We start from the raw sequence: 18,033 nt of genomic DNA on the forward strand, positions 1-18,033 counted from the left end.
AACCCTGCCATTAAAAATATTTCTTGGGCCCCATATAAGAGTGCACATAGTTAGGGCATTATGGTCACTCATACCAAGGTCCTGGATAATCGGGACCGTACAAAACAGGGCAATCGAAGTCGAAATCAGCAGATAGTCGATAACTGAGGCAGTGTTCCTCCCAATAAAAGTGGGAGCGGCATTGCCTTCCCCATCAGGGGCCGGTTGATGAATAACCAGATCAAGCTTTAGCAGGAGATTATTAAGGGAGACACCATAGGGCGAGTGGGAGAAATGTGCTAAATTCTCCCCTATATCTCCATCAAACCCACAGGCAGAGGTATATGAATGCAGACCAGTTTTAATGTTGAAGTCTCCTCCCCATACAATATCATAAGGTTTAGATGTTTTACTGCAGATTTTGTTCAGGGCTACTTCAAGTTCGTCTACAACCAAGGTGCTGGTAGGATCAACGGTGTTATTATAGTGATTGATCAACAGGATATTCCTGCCCTTAATAGCTTCTAGTTCCAGTATTTGAGAATGGTGGCCGACTATATGACAAGATCTTACATGTACTGGAAGGTGCACCGACACTAATATCAGCAAACCACCTTTAGCCCTCCCCATAACAGAATTTTGGGCAGGACAGTTATAGGAAACGAAACCGTCATAATGGATGTTAGTGGTAGACCAGGTTTCCTGTAGGCATAAGATATCGAGAAACTCTCTGTCTCCACCCTGCGATGTTCCAACTCACTATTGAATACCCTGATTGCCTTGAAACCGACACCTGTTCTGTGAGTGCCTTTGTAGTGAAGGGAGCTAGGGCATGTGATATGGAGTGAGGATTCATAGACTCACCAGATAATAAAGGTGGCAAGGGGGCTGTATCAGGTATAGATGGTACTAACTGGCATACATCTAGGGATGGGGTCTTGGTCAGAGATTCCCCATCTTCTGTATTGTTAGCCAGATCAAGAATTAATAGCCCAGGTGTGTGGATTGATGGTAGTCAATCTACTCCCTCAAGACCTTCTAAGCAGCTATACCGATTGTAATCGGAGAAAGGGTTGCACTGAGGCAAGTATTGGGCTGGCATAGGAGGTCTAGAATCAAATTGTCTTTGCCTGCCCCTTCGTTCAACCCTTGACCATTCATTCCCTCTATTGTAGTGAATGGCATTATATGCTGGGAAAAAGAAAGAAACTGGTAATGTTTGGATGGTAGAATCAAATGACCTATTGAATCCCGCACAGATGTGGGAAACCGTACGGGGATCTCTAAAACTGACTGTAATACAGTCACCATTAATGGATTTCCGCGTCTTACCGATCCAGGGTACCCTCCTTACCATGATAATTTTGTTGTCCAAATGGGCAGGTAGAGGCCTGTTCCAATTAAGCCATTTGATAATTTTGCTTTTCAATGAGTTAAAAGTTTCATTTTCCCCTTTTTCAAGTGGGGGGGCTCCAGCTAGAACTACCATAAACCGGTTGGCTTCCGGTGGGAGATCAGGGCGTCGAAGTCTGGGGATTTGAGATTCATTAATTGGGGATCCAAGTGTTTCTATGGCCGTAGGCCCGGAACAATTGGGCATGACAGATTGGTTGCCCAACGGGTGTTGTAAGGTTACTGTGTTGTCATTACTAGGTAAAGGGGGGGCAGGTAAAACACTTGCTGTCGGAGGGACAGGGAGTTGGGTCACATTATTAGGGTAGGGAGCTGGGAGGGAGGGAGCAATATGGAGTGTGCCTGCACTGTTAGACTTGGTGTAATTAGCTAAAATAGTGGCTGTAATTCTCTCAATGTCGGATAATCTAAGATCCAACCTATCCAGTTTGGCCTCTAGAGGGGAGACAATGGATTTAAATAAAGCAGTGATCTTTTCCATGGGGACCTCACATCTAGAGGGAATCGTTTCTTTGTTAATGTCAGGTGGTGCTGGTGCACTATGTAATTTAGCTGTTTTAGAAGACCTTTCCCCTTTTCTATCTTTTTTATTATATGTTCTTTTCCGTTTCCTAATAGCCCCTTCTCTCTCTCCCTGGGTCTTAGAGTAAATGGGAGTCTCTTCTGGGACTGAGATAATGGAAACGTTGTTACTATCAGGAACATAGTTAATTTCTGCAACAGCTACTATTGCATTTGCCATGGAGTCGGGCTCTGCTCTTGGTTGGTGTTCTACCTCCAAGAGAGGAGATTGTCTTTCCACCAAAAAGATAGGATTATCGGTGCTTCTTTCCGGTGTTTTTGCATTTGCCAAGGTTCCCATAGATGATCTTTTTATAGACATTAGTTCTTTTGATAAACGTTTCTCCAAGGTAATGATTTCCTTATCAATAATGTTATTTGCCCTGATCAAAAAATTTTCCATACCTCCAGCAGAAGGGGTGGGTGCTCCCGTTAATGAGGACTTACTCCGAGTTTCTCGTCCAGCAATTATCCAGATAGCATAGGGATAGTCAACTCGCAAAGGGGGTGGCCCGGTCCGGTCACTAGAGGTCACGAACGGGCACAAACGGGCCCGCTCTTGGCCCGGTCTTCGCCCGTGCGCGTCCGCGCGCGTCCCGCGGGCCGGGTATGAGAGTCCAACTATATAGTACCTTTTGAGGTAAACACGCCCCTATTTACAAGCACAGAGAGGCGGCGGGAAGAGGACCAGCTGTGGCAGGTTAGCGCACTGCCCGCTGGTCCTCGCAGTCCCACAGCAAGCCTAGCAGGAATCAGGCTTCTACCTCTGTGCACCGTAGGTCAGAGAGCACAGATAGACGAGCGGCGCCCGCGAAGCGGGTGCCACGAGGCGTGGAGTTTCAGTCCAAGACCGGTATCAGGGGCTTTAGCAATCCTGCGGTGGGTATGGCCAGTTCGTCCCCTGCTCAGCCCGTCTTCCTCCAAAAGAACACGCAGAATTCAGGACCAGCCCCTATTTACAAGCACAGAGAGGCGGCGGGAAGAGGACCAGCTGTGGCAGGTTAGCGCACTGCCCGCTGGTCCTCGCAGTCCCACAGCAAGCCTAGCAGGAATCAGGCTTCTACCTCTGTGCACCGCAGGTCAGAGAGCACAGATAGACGAGCGGCGCCCGCGAAGCGGGTGCCGCGAGGCGTGGAGTTTCAGTCCAAGACCGGTATCAGGGGCTTTAGCAATCCTGCGGTGGGTATGGCCAGTTCGTCCGCTGCTCAACCCGTCTTCCTCCAAAAGAACACAATCTGCTCAATATACGGGCCAAACTGTGATGATCCTGATGTTTTTGATTTCCTTGAAGGAGAATTGGCTGGCTGGCCCACTCCCATGATAGTATGTGGTGATCTAAATATATCCACTGACTGGCATAATCTATATACGTACTCAGGACGGAAACCAAGGGTGTTTCGTGCCTTGACCGCCCTAATGAGCTCACATGGGTTAAAGGATGTATGGGGGGAGAAGGAGCCACAGAACCCTGGGTTCACATATTTCTTGAACCCCTTTCAAAGGTATTCTAAATTAGACTACTTCTTCATCACAACGTCGGAATTGAATAAAGTTTGCATCAAAAAAATCCCACACGTAATCGCAGATCATAATCCTCTTATGTTATCTTGTAGAACAGAAAAAACAGAGAAAAAGCACGCCAACTGGACTTTTGAAAGGAGGTTATTAACTGATCAAAGATTCGTGGAACACCTCAAAAGGTGGACAGGGGAATTTTTTGATACAAACAGATACAGTACATCCAGGAATGGCGTTTGGGAATCCTTTAAGGCGGCTCTAAGGGGGGAAACCATAAGCTGCTCGGCGAGACTAAGGAAGGAGGATAGTGTAGAGTTAGATAAACTTCTGGAGAAACTAGCGAAGGCTGAAGAATTACATATAAGGGATATTGGATGGGGTATAAATGGGGCAGAGAGCCAAAGGAATCAGTTGATTATTAAAGCAGAGCTTCAAATAATGGTTACACAGAAGGCGATAGGAGAATATCAGTCTTCCAGGGTGAAACAATATGAAACAGGAGAACAGGCAGGCAGAGATCTGGCGCTCCGGATTAGACAGGATAGAACTAAAAATGTAATATCCCGCATACAGGAGGATGGTAAAGACCATACAGAGTCTAAGGACATTGTACATGTCTTTAAAAACTTTTATCAAAAACTGTATGATGAAGAGAATTGTCAGAGTCAGCAGATTGAGGAGAGCGGGGATAAAGGCCCAAGATTGGACGAACATTCTAGAGAAGAACTGGATAGGGACCTGTCCATTAGTGAGATTATAGGTGCCATACGGGAGCTAGCAGCCTGTAAGGCAGCAGGTCCAGACGGGATCCCCCTGGAAGTGTATAAAAGCATTGAATTTGAGATCGCTCCAATATTGCTGGACCTTTTTAATGGCATATTGTTTTCAGGGGACATACCTGAGTCCTGGAAGGAAACTAATATTATTATCTTCCACAAGAAGGGCAAACTTAAGGAGAACCCGGGCTCATATCGCCCAATATCTCTCATTAATGCGGATACAAAACTGTATTCTAAAATCTGAGCCAAGAGACTGGGGAGGATCATTGGCGATCTCTTCTCTCCGTGGCAGCATGGGTTTGTGCCTGGGCAAGGTACTACGGACCACACTCGTCGAGCTATTACTTTATTCGATGCCCATGCTGCCGCGGGGGGATATGGCCATGATCCTCCTCGACGCGGAGAAAGCTTTCAACCGCGTGGTCTGGGACTATCTGTGGGCATCCTTGTAGGTAGGGGATTTGGACCCAAGGTTATTAGAGCTCTAAGAGTGATGTATAAAGATCCGATAGCCCGGGTGTCAGTAATGGGAGAGAGTTCGGAGACTATAGTAATCAAGAGGGGGACGCAACAGGGTTGCCCCTGTTCTCCGATTCTCTTCGCGCTATATATAGACCCCCTGATCCCAAAAATCCTGGGGTGCCCCCAGATTAATCCAGTGACGCTTAATGGGTATTCAAACAAATTGTTAGCATACGCCGACGACCTGGCGGTTCTGACTATCGATCCACAGCAGGCGATGCCCATTGTGACTGAGCTGGCTAAGGATTTTGGAAGTAAGTCAGGATATCTGCTAAATGAGGGAAAGACTCAAATAATCTGCACCAAAAACATCAGAAAGGTAGACAGCCGATATGTAGACTCAGCAGTTTATCTAGGGGTAAGAATTAATGCCTCAGTGGATAAGATCATCACAGATAACTACCTCCCCCTTATGGGTTCGATTGAAGCCGAATTGAAAAGATTAGATGTCCTGCACCTCTCCATGATAGGGAGGGTAAATGTCCTCAAAATGACGATGTTCCCGAAAGTTTTATATCTGTTTCGGGCCATCCCATTAATGCTTGAGGACAAACTAATTAAAATTCTGGAATCAATCTTCAATAGGTTTCTCTGGCAGTATGGGAAGACTAGGCGTTATATGAACCTTATGTCGCTCCCATATGAAAGGGGGGGCTTGGCCTTGCCAAACCTCTACTTATATCACTGGACGTGTCTCTTGGCACAAATGACTGTGCTTTTTCAATCGGGCCCTAGCTCCGCTGCTGTTCCTGGAGATAGGCAGATTCCTCCTTCTATTTTTGAACTATTATTGGGGAAGAATGCTATTGGTCTACTGCTGCGCGAAGTAGATTGCAGATATTATAAGAAGGCCCGGTATAAGATTCTGGACGGGGCATGGGGGATCTGGAAAGCTACTCAAAAGTTGTTGGATATACCAAAAACTAATGCGTACCTCCACCTCTGGAACTCTAGCCTTTTTCCCCATCTAGGTACAGACAGGAACTGCATGTTCTGGAGAGAACATGGAATAAGCACCTTAGGGGACATCATGGAGGGGGATGACATCCTTAGGTTTGAAGAAATACAGCGTAAGTATGGGATTCCACCCAATCATTGGTTTCTGTATGGGCAGCTAGCCCGAACTTTGACGGCCTTTAGACCTAGGATCTCCATAACAACTTGTATCCCCATGATTGATTACCTAAGAAAGGGGGTTAATAAAATAAAAATAGTGTATAGCCAGCTAATGTTGGGTTTGCAGGACGATCTGGAGAAAACTGAATCGACACTTGCAGAGAAGCTAGGAGATCCAGATGTTGTTCTAGATCTAGCCCTTATACTAAATAAGAGACTTTTTCGATCTTCGAATCTGAGGGCACAGCACTACAAAACGCTGTTTAATTTCTATCATACCCCGGCGAAACTGTTCGCTTGGGGTATGAGGGACATCGACAAATGCCCTAGGTGTGATGCAGGTCCCGCAGACTTACTCCACATGTTCCACCATTGTGATAGGTTGACTTTAATACGTAGGGAAATCACCAATTTTATGGAGGGGCTACTAGATTGTAGAATCATTCTATCCCCTACCCTGATGCTACTTGGCTCAGATAGTAAACTAAACCTAGGTGGTGATGCAGAGGCTTTGGTTTTTATGTCTGTGGCAGTCCTTCGCATTCTTATCTCAGCAGGTTGGAAAGATACCACCCCCCCCCCTCCTTTCAAATGTGGATGGCAAGGCTGCTTAGAATCCATAACATAGAGTCCTGTCTATACGAGCTAAAGGGTAAAAAATCTAGGGAACTCGGTAGAAACATCTGGGCTCCACTTGCCAAATGGAGAAGTTTTAGACTGTAATCAAATGTTTTTTTTTTTTAAGAATATGTATCTTAAAGGAAATGTTGCAATATTTTAACAGTCTGGCTTTATAATCTTTGTGGTTATTTGTTATTTATATATCTGATAATGAATTTAATGGAATTTGTCATCTGCTCTTTCTGTTCTGTTTAAAGGATTAATGGAATAATGAAATTTGTATCTATCCTTTTTGTATGACATCAGTAAATCTCAATAAAAAAAAAGAAAGTATTATGTTAGTGTTGTTCAAATATTCATTCAGAAATAGTGTCATAACAGTATCTCCACAGATATAGCATGTAATTATAGCCACTCTCAAGTCCCCATAGACATAGTATGTGATTATATTCATGTTCAAGTCCCTTCACAGATGATGTGCAATTATTTTTGTTCACATCTCTGCAGAGATCGTGTGTGAATATAGTCATGTTTAAGTCCCCGCATAGATAGTGTTATGATAGTAATGTTGAAGTTCCTGGAGAGATGATGTATTATAATTGTCATACACAGGTCCCTACAGAGTAGTATGTGATTATAGTGATGTCCAGGTGCCTGCACAGATAGTTTGTAATTAAAGTCATGCTCTTCTGATGCAGAGATATTGTGTGATTTTTGTGAAGCCCAGGTCCCCAAAGCGATAGTGTGTGATAATAGGGATGCCCACATGCCCCTCAGAAATAGTGATTGTAGACCTGTAGAGAAAGTGCATGATAACTGTCGAGTTCTAGTCCCTCTAGAGACAGTCCTTTATGATAGACATGATGCTGTGCCTGCAGAGATAGTATGGGATGACAGTCATATATAAGTTCCCTCAAAGTGAATGTATATTGATGCCCAGGTCCCCACATAGATAGTGTGTATTTATAGACATACCCTGGTCCCCACATTGATAGTGTGTGATTATATGAATGCCCAGGTCCCCACAGAGATAGGGTGTAGTTGTAGAGATGTTCAGTTACCCACAGAGTTGGTGTATGTTTATAGCATTCCTACAGTCTCTGCAGAAATAGCGTGTGATGATAGTCTTGTTCAATTCCCCACAAAGATAGTATTTGATTGATTATATTGATGATGAGGACAGTACAGAGATAGTGTGTAAATATAGTCCTGTTCAAGTCCCTACAGAGATAGTGGGTGAGCACAGTGATGTTCAAGTACCTACAGCAGAGGTCTTCAAACTTTTTGATGCCGAGACCCCCTTGTAAAACCTTTTTAGGGGTAAGGACCCCCTTCCGACAAATGTTTCTAGAAACTGGTACTCCTCATCATCATCTTTTGACAACCATAAATGTGCCTGATAGACCTCATCACATCCATCCATCATTCATCCACCCACACTTTCACACATCCATCCATCCTTTCATCCTTCCATCCATCCATCCATCCTTCATCCATCCACCCTTTCATCCATCCATTCACCCATCATTCATCCACCCATCTTTTCACACATCCATCCATCCTTTCACACATCCATCCATCCATCCATCATTCATCCATGCAACCTTTTATCCATCCATACATCCTTCATCCTTCTACCCTTTCATCCTTCCATCCATCCATCCTTTCATCCATCCATCCACCCTTTCATCCATCCGTCCACCCTTTCATCCATCCATTCATCATTCATCCACCCACCTTTTCACACATCCATCCATCCTTCACCCTTACATCCATCCATCCACCCATCATTCATTCACCCACCTTTTCTGTGCCTCTCTCATGGGGGGTCAGTATCTCTCTGCCTCCCTGCTGGGGGTGGGGGTCGTGTCACGGGACCCACAGCTCCAGGCACGTAATATCCATTGACCACAAAGGGCTACACTATAGCCTGCTCCCCCAGCCCCCTCCAACTCCCCACTTCCCCTTCTCCCCCAGCTCGAAACGGCTTCAGGGACACACACACACAGCCACACCCGAGTACTTGACAGGTCTTTAAAGGACCTTTTAATTAGGCCTCCACCGTGAAGTAAATGTAAAATTCAAATGTAAGGAATAGGCAGAGTTGGGGCCCAGGGTGTACTGGAACTAGAAAAACGAGCATTGGCATAGCCAATAGGTCTCGCCTTTGGGACTTTATACGTTTTTAGCCATGCAACAGTTGATGTCATTGCACCAAGGATATTGTGCTGCATAACTAAATACTTATTAGGTCCCAAAAGCAAGACATATTGGCTATGCCAATGCTTGTTGATCCTCCATGCAGGAAATAAAGTAATGGTGGGGAACAGGTCTTTAATATTGAGACCAGGGTGATCTCTTTTACTAAAGCGTCAGAAGGATAACTCAAAGCAGTTTTAAATAATTATGCAATATTTTCTCACAAAATGTATAAATTAACACAATTAGTGTTTGTATTTAGGATTCAAGGCCAAGTTATGCAGTCGGTGATAGGTTACAATTTGCAAATGTCGTGAACAATTTCTGTTTTGTACAAAGCTGTTTTGAAAGCCCACTAATATTCTTAACGCTGCAACATGTTTCTTAGCAATACGTATTTCATTTCGGGACACTGCTTTCTGATATTCTGAATGCCCACAGTAGATAAAGGGCTATTAGCTTAACATATGGCGAAAACTCATCCATTGTGGCATAAATCCTTAGTCTCTGCCTGATAATTATAATGTAAATATTATATATTAAGTGGTGTAATGTCTTTCATTCTAATCATCCATCTTCGAGAGGAAAAAACATCTTCAACTTGGTTGTGTTTTTTTTTGCCGATATGCAGTTCAGGTTTTCCATTAAGGAACTTTTGGAAGGTCGGGCTCTAAAGCAGCATTTCAGAATGGCCACTAGTCAAAAGATAGCTCAGCGGGCAGTGCCTACACTTTTACAGCACATATGTAAATCTATAAATGGTCTTTAACGACCTGTGAAAAACTCTGGCGTGCCAGGCTGTGCTGGAGATAAGACTGCAGACACAGCCCAGCGCAGCTCACAGCAGCTCGAGTTGAGACACACTGCGGGGGAGGAGGGGACTGAATCCCTTGTTGTCCGATGGGCAGAAGTGTGACCGGGAATGCGCGACCCCCATTAAATCACTCCACGGCCCCCCTGGGGGTCGCGCCCCACACTTTGAAGACCCCTGACCTACAGTGATAGTGTGATTATAGTCCTATTCGAGTCTCCACAGTGATGTGTGCGAATATAGTTATTTTGAAGACCCAGAAGAAATAGATAGCATTAGTCTGGTGGCTTAGTAAACTAACATATCCACTTAAGGGATTTGTGTTTGAACACACACTCACATATTTAAATCCTAGTGTCTCACTTAGACTTTCATTTTTCCATGGTTGATAAAATAAGCACCCTTGACTTGGGTTACAAAAATCTATTGTTACTCACCACCAAGACACCCCCAGGCAGGAGCGTACGGTTTATAAATATACATTGGATGATGTGATGTGATAATAATGGTATTCAAGTGCCTTTGAGAGCTAGATTGGAATAATCCCACTTCAAATTCAGCAATAACTGAATTGAACTGTGTTCATCTATGAAGGTCCACACTTCCCTATAAATCTAAACATCTGAGTTCTTACTGTCTTTTCTAGTCACCACCTTATCAACTAGTATCCATATAGAAGACAAAACTTCATTTCTGATTGTAACAAACTCCCAGCACTGATTCTTTCTGACCCCGTTGGTATATTACATTGTAGAAAAGATTAAAGGACTGGCACATCTTTGTTATTTGTGTGTCTACAATTCGATAACATTTATTTTATTTATTTATTGGATTTGTATTGCGCATGACTGCCCCAGCGACGGGGTGTCCCAGTGCGTAATGGGCATCTCGTCCCAAAGCTCTTTCTCCTCTCTGAGTGTTTCTTTTACCTGCGCTTTGGGTTCCTTCAAGATACCTTGGCTCACACTCCATAAACTATTGTATGTACATACATAAACTTTGTTCAAAAAGGTTAAAATATTTGCTGTGTTTGGGAGCACAAGTTCTATAAGTGGAACATACAGTTGGATTTCCAGAGGGAGCCTGATTGTCACTATGTGCAAAACTATAAAACAACCACATTGACAATGGTATAGTATGACTGCCTTTTAATGGGAAAAGAGACAAAATCAAAAAGTGCCCCTTAATAAAGTTGGAAAATAAATTTAGGAACCAGGTTTTATATTTGGGTGCAATACAGGAGTTCTTAAACACTGCCGTCTTCATGAAAAAAGCACATTCCCAGAATTGCCCATGTTAACTACAAGAGTCTTCAACAGCATTGATGAGTCAAACGAATTGAGTTCCTAAACTGAGCTGGTATAGTTGTTGTGTAAGAGTAGATAATTTCACCTTGGCCTACATACAGCTGTCTTTTTCATGTGAATAATTAACTCAAAATGTACCCACTTAATTATAGGAGTCTTCCACAATATTTTCCATAAACATGTTTGAAGAGTCCAAATGTTATATGTCGGTGTGTGTAGGGCATACAACTAGGCTTTCTCAAAAGGGATAGTGAATCCTCTCTTCAGGAACAGAGAAAAGCAAACAGATATTTTTCGGGGAAATTAAACCATAAAATGTGACCCTGTTAAAGATAGGAGTCCTTCACTAAACTGAAATGAAAACAGTCCAGCCAGAAATGCCAAGCTAGGTCCTCCCTCGCCCAGAACACAAGCAACCGAGGACTGTTTCACTCTTGTTATGGGCTCATCAGATACAAAAGCATATCATTGTTTTTCTATCTGAATCACATGACTTTGATAATAGGAATATCCAGTGCTTAAGAGCATCCTTCACTAACTTTGATGGGCAGCACTCCAAGAAATTAACCGATTGTTCGGTGGTGGGGTGTGTGTTGGGTGATGGGCTGAGAGCAGGGTGGTGTGTTTGTTTTCTTGAGTGATGCATCAAACCCTAGAATAATGGTTGTAGTCCACAGCGTATTGTAGTAAGCCATGCTAGCCATTGCAGAATGAAGATAATGTTTGTTATACTGTGGGCATCAGTTGTGCCACTAAACATAAAAAAGGGCAAAAGGGGTTTACAACAAGCCATGAAACAAGAGATACATTGGAGCACACAGAGGGGTATATACCATATGCAACAAACCATGAGTTTGCCCTTGCCATCTTCTGTTACCTCAGGTAATGGAAGGATGGTGCTTAAGAACTAGAAGATTTATTTAACAACTCTTCAGAAATAGCAAGGGGGGATCCATACCCTCCTACAGAGCTGAAGGAAGAGCCTTCACCATGCATCTGTAGTGTGAATTACCTAACAACTATAAGGAGCAACCTCTGATTTCCCATCTGCTGTGAATAAAGAAACTGAGCTTTAGAGCCTGCTATAAAGTAAAATATGTGATTCAGAGCACTAATTGATTTGGAGCAGGTTTTCTTACCACCTACAAGGTAAGAAAAGAGCACAGGGTTCCAATGGACAGGAACAACGCCATTCCTTTTGGGTGATGGTGTGCAGGGTCTTTGCCTGTTCTGCCTGTGACAGGCTTCTTCAGAAGTGCCGCTCTAACACTCTGTGATGATGCCTCAGGATTTGGCACAGGTGCTGGGGACTGTAGAGAGTGGTGAATGTAGAGGACTGGCAGGCTGTGGAGGCTCGATCACGTCATCAGTCCACTGATCTTCGCCCGAACCAAGTTGGCATATCAGGTGAGAAAAAAGTTACTTAAAAAAGATAACCACCCAAAAAATACAATCTGGTAATTAACCTAGATTAGGCTTGCATAACATTTGTTCCCTTTAAACAGTAGAGAGGTGCACTGGTGCATAAAGGTTTAATAGCCAAACTATGAGGCCTAACGATTAGGATAACCCCGCCATCCCAACGGAACTCACCACCTTCCTCGACCGCCGCGGAAAAAAAGCACCGACAAACGGAGCATGACTGTGGAAGGACCAAACGAACGTCACCCCTGCCGTCAAACAGATTAAAAAATGGCAGACGGAAGTAAATAGAAAACACAAAAAACAGGACACACACCCACCTGAAACACCCCCCCAACAACTACACGCCCCAATGACACCTCCCCCACCACAAACAAGAGCACCCAAGTCACCACACCCACAGAACACCTGACTGACAACAACCATTGGGACACAACCACCACACAGAGTATAAAATGAATCCCTCCCATTACCACAATCCTTTGCATCACAGCACAGCTGGAAGAAAGAGGCAGAATAGCACAAACAGCAGACACACACAAGCACACATACAACCTGCACACCAACACACCCAACACACAAACCCCCACAACACCATCCCTACATACCACACACCGGCATACACCACCCCACTCCACCAACACCTTGCACATCACACACCATGGCACCCAAGAAAAACCCCAAGTTCGCAGAGAGTGAGTTGAAGGTCATGGTGGGTGAAATCATCCGTGTCGAACCACATCTGTTCGGTACCTTAGTCCAGCAGACCACCTTGGCAACTAAAATCACCATGTGGGACAGGATAGTGACCAGAGTGAATGCTTCATGGACCGTGCCATGCACCAAACACGAGATCCAGAGGTGGTGGCACGACCTCAAGGCAAGGATGAAAGGCATCAGGGTCAAGAACCACCTGCGGGCACAACACACTGGCTGCGGCACCCCCCGGAGCCTATACCATTTTCCAAATGGGAGGAGAAGGTGCTGGGCATACTTCACCCTGAGAGCCTGGAAGGAATAGGAAAGAGACTTGAGGCTGGTAAGTACAAACCAATGACCACTATCACACTGTCATGGTCTGCCTTGCACAACTGCCAAGACACATCTCCCAGGCTCCAATACATGCATGTGGACCACACAGTCGCCCAAATGTGAAGTCCAGGGCTCAAATGCACCCACCATGATCAACCACAAATGTTGCCTCCTACGTACCCAGGCTTGCATGTTGTCAAAGCAGCTAACACCACAACTCCCAACAGGCCCCCATGTCTACATAGAGGGTGGGGGTGGGTGGGGCGGGTGGGTCCAGCACTACAACTCCCAACAGGCCCCCTTGTCCACAGGGAGGGTGGGACTGAGTCCAGCACTAAAACTCCCAACAGACCCTCATGTCTACAGGGAGGGTGGGGGTGGGTGGGGTATTTGGTCCAGCACTACAACTCCCAACAGGCCCCCATGTCCACAGGGAGGGTGGGGTTGGGTGGGGGGGTGGGTCCAGCACTACAACTCCCAACAGGCCCCCATGTCCACAGGGAGGGTGGGGGTGGGTGGGGGTTGTGGGTCCAGCACTACAACTCCCAACAGGCCCCCATGTCTACAGGGGGGGTGGGTGGGTGAGAGTCCAGCACTACAACTCCCAACAGGCCCCCATGTCCACAGGGAGGGTGGGGGGGGGGGTGGGTGGGTGAGAGTCCAGCACTACAACTCCCAACTGGCCCCCATGTCCACAGGGAGGGTGGGGGTGGGTGGGTGAGAGTCCAGCACTACAACTCCCAACAGGCCCCCATGTCCACAGGGAGGGTGGGGGTGGGTGGGTGAGAGTCTAGCACTACAACTCCCAACAGGCCCCCATGTCCACAGGGAGGGTGGGGGTGGGTGGGTGAGAGTCTAACACTACAACTCCCAACAGGCCTCCATGTCCACAGGGAGGGTGGGGGTGGGTGAGTGAGAGTCCAGCACTACAACTCCCAACAGGCCCCCATGTCCACGGGGAGGGTGGGGGTGGATGGGTGAGAGTTCAGCACTACAACTCCCAACAGGCCTCCATGTCCACAGGAAGGGTGGGGGTGGGTGGGGGGTGGGGGTCGAGCACTACAACTCCTAACCGGCCCCCATGTCCCATCCCAGAGCAAGATGGAGTCTGCCCACCATTTGCTGACCAGTGCATCCCCCCCTTCAAATTAACAGGTAGTTAGCCATCTTCACAGGGGCACCATCCAATAGCAGGACCAGACCACACATGTCCAAGTATTGTCTCCCCACCTCCACACCACCATAATGCCCAGTACTGTCTACCCCACCAACATGATGACACCAACAACCATGTCCTGATTCCCTAGAAATTTGTAATGTAACAACAACAAACCTGTCATGTCCACAGCATTGATTCTTAAATTCTTGGCCCTCAGGGTATCGCGACTTGACAGGCAAACCAGCAACCGCCAGCACCAGTCGCCCCCCTCACAGCCAGGACTCTCCGGTGAAGATTCCATGGACACCTTGGGTGCAGAGAATGATGCTGGCCCAAGCACACTCCCAGGGCCATCAGGCTCCCAGGACATCCCTGCCTCCACCACCTTGGCCAGTGTAACAACACCAAAGCTGCCATTGTGAGCTGTGCAGCTACCACCACCACCACCACCACCACCACTCCTGCCAGTGCCACCCTGCCTGACCCATCGTCCGATGATGGTCCATCAACATCTCAGGCTAGCAGGGAGAGTGGACGGGGGAGGACACAGGTGAGGCCCCAGCTCACAAACAGGAGTGCAGGTGCAAGGCGAGGTCGGGAACAACACCCAGCCCATCCTGGGACCGAGACCGTGGATGCCATTGCCAGAGTGCAAGCCTCCTACGAGCGGTCGCAGGCACAGGCGGATTAGGCACACCAAGACTCACTACAGACCTGCCAGCTGTTGCGGTCCATAGACACCCGAATGGGACAAATTGTTGACCTCATGGGGCAGCAAACAGCTCTTTGGAGGGAGTGGTTATCCCGCGCCACACCACCTCCTCCTCCCCCAAGTGGCCAGTGGGACAGGGCACCAACACCACCTCCCCCTCCCCCAAGTGGCCAGCGGGACAGGGCACCAACACCACCTCCCCCTCCCCCAAGTGGCCAGCGGGACAGGGCTCCAACACCACCACCACCATCACCTGAGGCCACTGACAGGGAGGTGGTCCCAGAACAACCTGCCCCAACAGCAGGCTCCACTCCGGCTCCAAGACGGAGGGGCCATCCGAGCCTGGATCCAGCACAGAGCAGTGGCAATGCACCATCCACCCGCTCGAAGAGGGGCCGCCACTGACTTCACCCTTCCTTGAGCCTGGCATTCACTCTGCAAACTATCTTGCCCCACAATGCCAAGCATTGGCACACGTCTGTTGGACTAGGTGTACATCACACAATGTGATGTCCCCACGGTGTTGTCATCTGACATGACCTTCAACTCACACTTCCCCCCTAACACCTATTTGTAAATATGCACTAACAGTAATCCAAACCCTGTAATTAAAAATCACGGAAACACTCAAGGCTGTGTGATCTCCATGTTGAAACACAGGTTTGTCTCAGTTGTTGTCATCACCAGGTGCAGGGATTAAAGTTGTTTGGAATCATGGCTCTGTGTGAGTGACCTATGGACAATCAGAGAACAACAAGCACAGGTCAGGAAACTGAATCACACCCATCACACAACAATGTACTGCAACATCCCACAATCATCTCAAAGTAAGCGGATCACAGGACACACATCAGGGAGCATTGCTTGTACACCAGGCCCCACACCCATGTGCAAACAGAACATAACAGGCAGCATTCACACACCACATCCACCCATCACCAGCAGACATACATCACGCATTGAACAGCAGCACAAGAGGTAGTTACTCACATTCAAGGAAAGTAGCGAGCAATGAGCTGACGCCTCTGGTCCACACCTTCTTCCTCCCCACTATCCTCATCACTGGACATGGGTGGTATGGGAGGCGGAGCAACCTGTTGGTCTGCAGGGTCCATGATCAGTTCAATTTTCTTGCATAAGGCCAGGGTGTGGAGCATGCACTATTTTGCATACTTTGCCGGGTGAGTATGGCAGGGCCCCTCCAGTTTTATCCAGGCATCGAAACCTAGACTTCAGCAGTCCAAATGTACATTCCACCACCCGACGTGTCCTCCCATGGGCCTCATTATAGCGCATTTCACCAGGGGTAGTAGGATTCCGTAGGGGGCTCAGCAGCCACGGGCGGTTTGGGTACGCAGAGTCGCCTAGGTGGGGGGATGACAGACACATACATCATTACCAGGATTGGTGGGAACAGCATGGCACACATAAAACACAGTAGTCATCACAGCACACTCACATACAAGCACGCACGTTCTTGAGGCAGATTAGCCATCATTTGGGGGACAATGCTGCTCCGCAGAATATGGGAGTCTTGTGCGGACTGGGAAATCTGGCACACACATGGGAGATGATGTTGTCAGCCAGACACACCACTTGCACATTGATAGAATGGTAGTGCCTCCGATTGCAATAGATGGGTTCACGTGCCTGGGGTGGAATCAGACCAATATGTGTGCCATCAATGGAACCCACTACGTGTGGAATCTGGCCCAGGGCATAGAAGTCACCTTTCACTGCAGCCAGCTCTGCCGAACGTGGGAAATGGATGCAATCATCCTTGTAACGCATCATGGCTTGCAGCACATCCTGCAGTACCATGCTCAACATGGATTGAGACATCCCCCCAGCATGACCAACTGTGTACTGGAAAGTGCCTGTTGCGAAGAAGTGAAGTGCCGCCATCACCTTTGCTGTAGGTGTAATTGCTCCTGGATATGGCCTGCATGGCTGCAGATGAGGTTCCAATTGGGCTACAAGGTCCTGCAATGTCAGTGGGTCAAGCCGGAATTTGCGGATTACCTCCTCTTCAACCATGTCCTCCAGCACAGTGTATGGTCGATGCACATTTGGAGCCCTCCTGTGTGGGAGTAGATGGGAGCAGATGTCAATTGACCAACACCGCACAGCTGTGCCACACTATCACATCTTGACCAACACAATACAAATAATACATGTTGCAGAAACTGATTGCATGTGTGACGTGACAGAAATATAAGGCACTACAGCTAACTACACACACAATGTTCACCCACAAACAACATCCTGTGTGCGAACATGCCCAATGGTAGGTGCACACATGTTGAAAGAACAGCCAACATCACATGACTGAGGGCCCATGTGTGGACAAGCATCCCCACAAAAACACATGGACGTGCACACACAACACGAACATGGAACACACCCTCCCTGTCTTCATGCACCCATGACCCCACCCACAATGCTGTGCATCCTCACATGACAGGCATGGACATACAACAGGCGACATACAGACGCATATACAGAATGCATGTATACCCCCATCACTGCTACTTGCACACACAAACCACACACTCACGACTGCTTCAAAATATGGGTACACAGCCTTAATGTACTGTGTAGATGTGCACAATTAGAAACGTGAGACCTCAAAACCAAGACGTCACCACATAGCCATGCACATCTGACGCAACTTGGGCTCACATCACTGGCCTTTGTTAACCACTGGCAAGGTCAATAGTATGACCACACATGCAACTAATGGACATAAATGAGACATGTGGACACGGGCCATTGACATGACATAATGATTCTTGACGCATTCCGGACATGGCCTGACACACATGTACACCAATAAACATTACATGTGTGCGGAGACATGCAGTGTGTGTACACACGGCATC

This window comes from Lissotriton vulgaris, unplaced genomic scaffold (genome assembly GCF_964263255.1).
Source record: "Lissotriton vulgaris unplaced genomic scaffold, aLisVul1.2 SCAFFOLD_1608, whole genome shotgun sequence".
Classification (NCBI taxonomy): Eukaryota; Metazoa; Chordata; class Amphibia; order Caudata; family Salamandridae; genus Lissotriton; species Lissotriton vulgaris.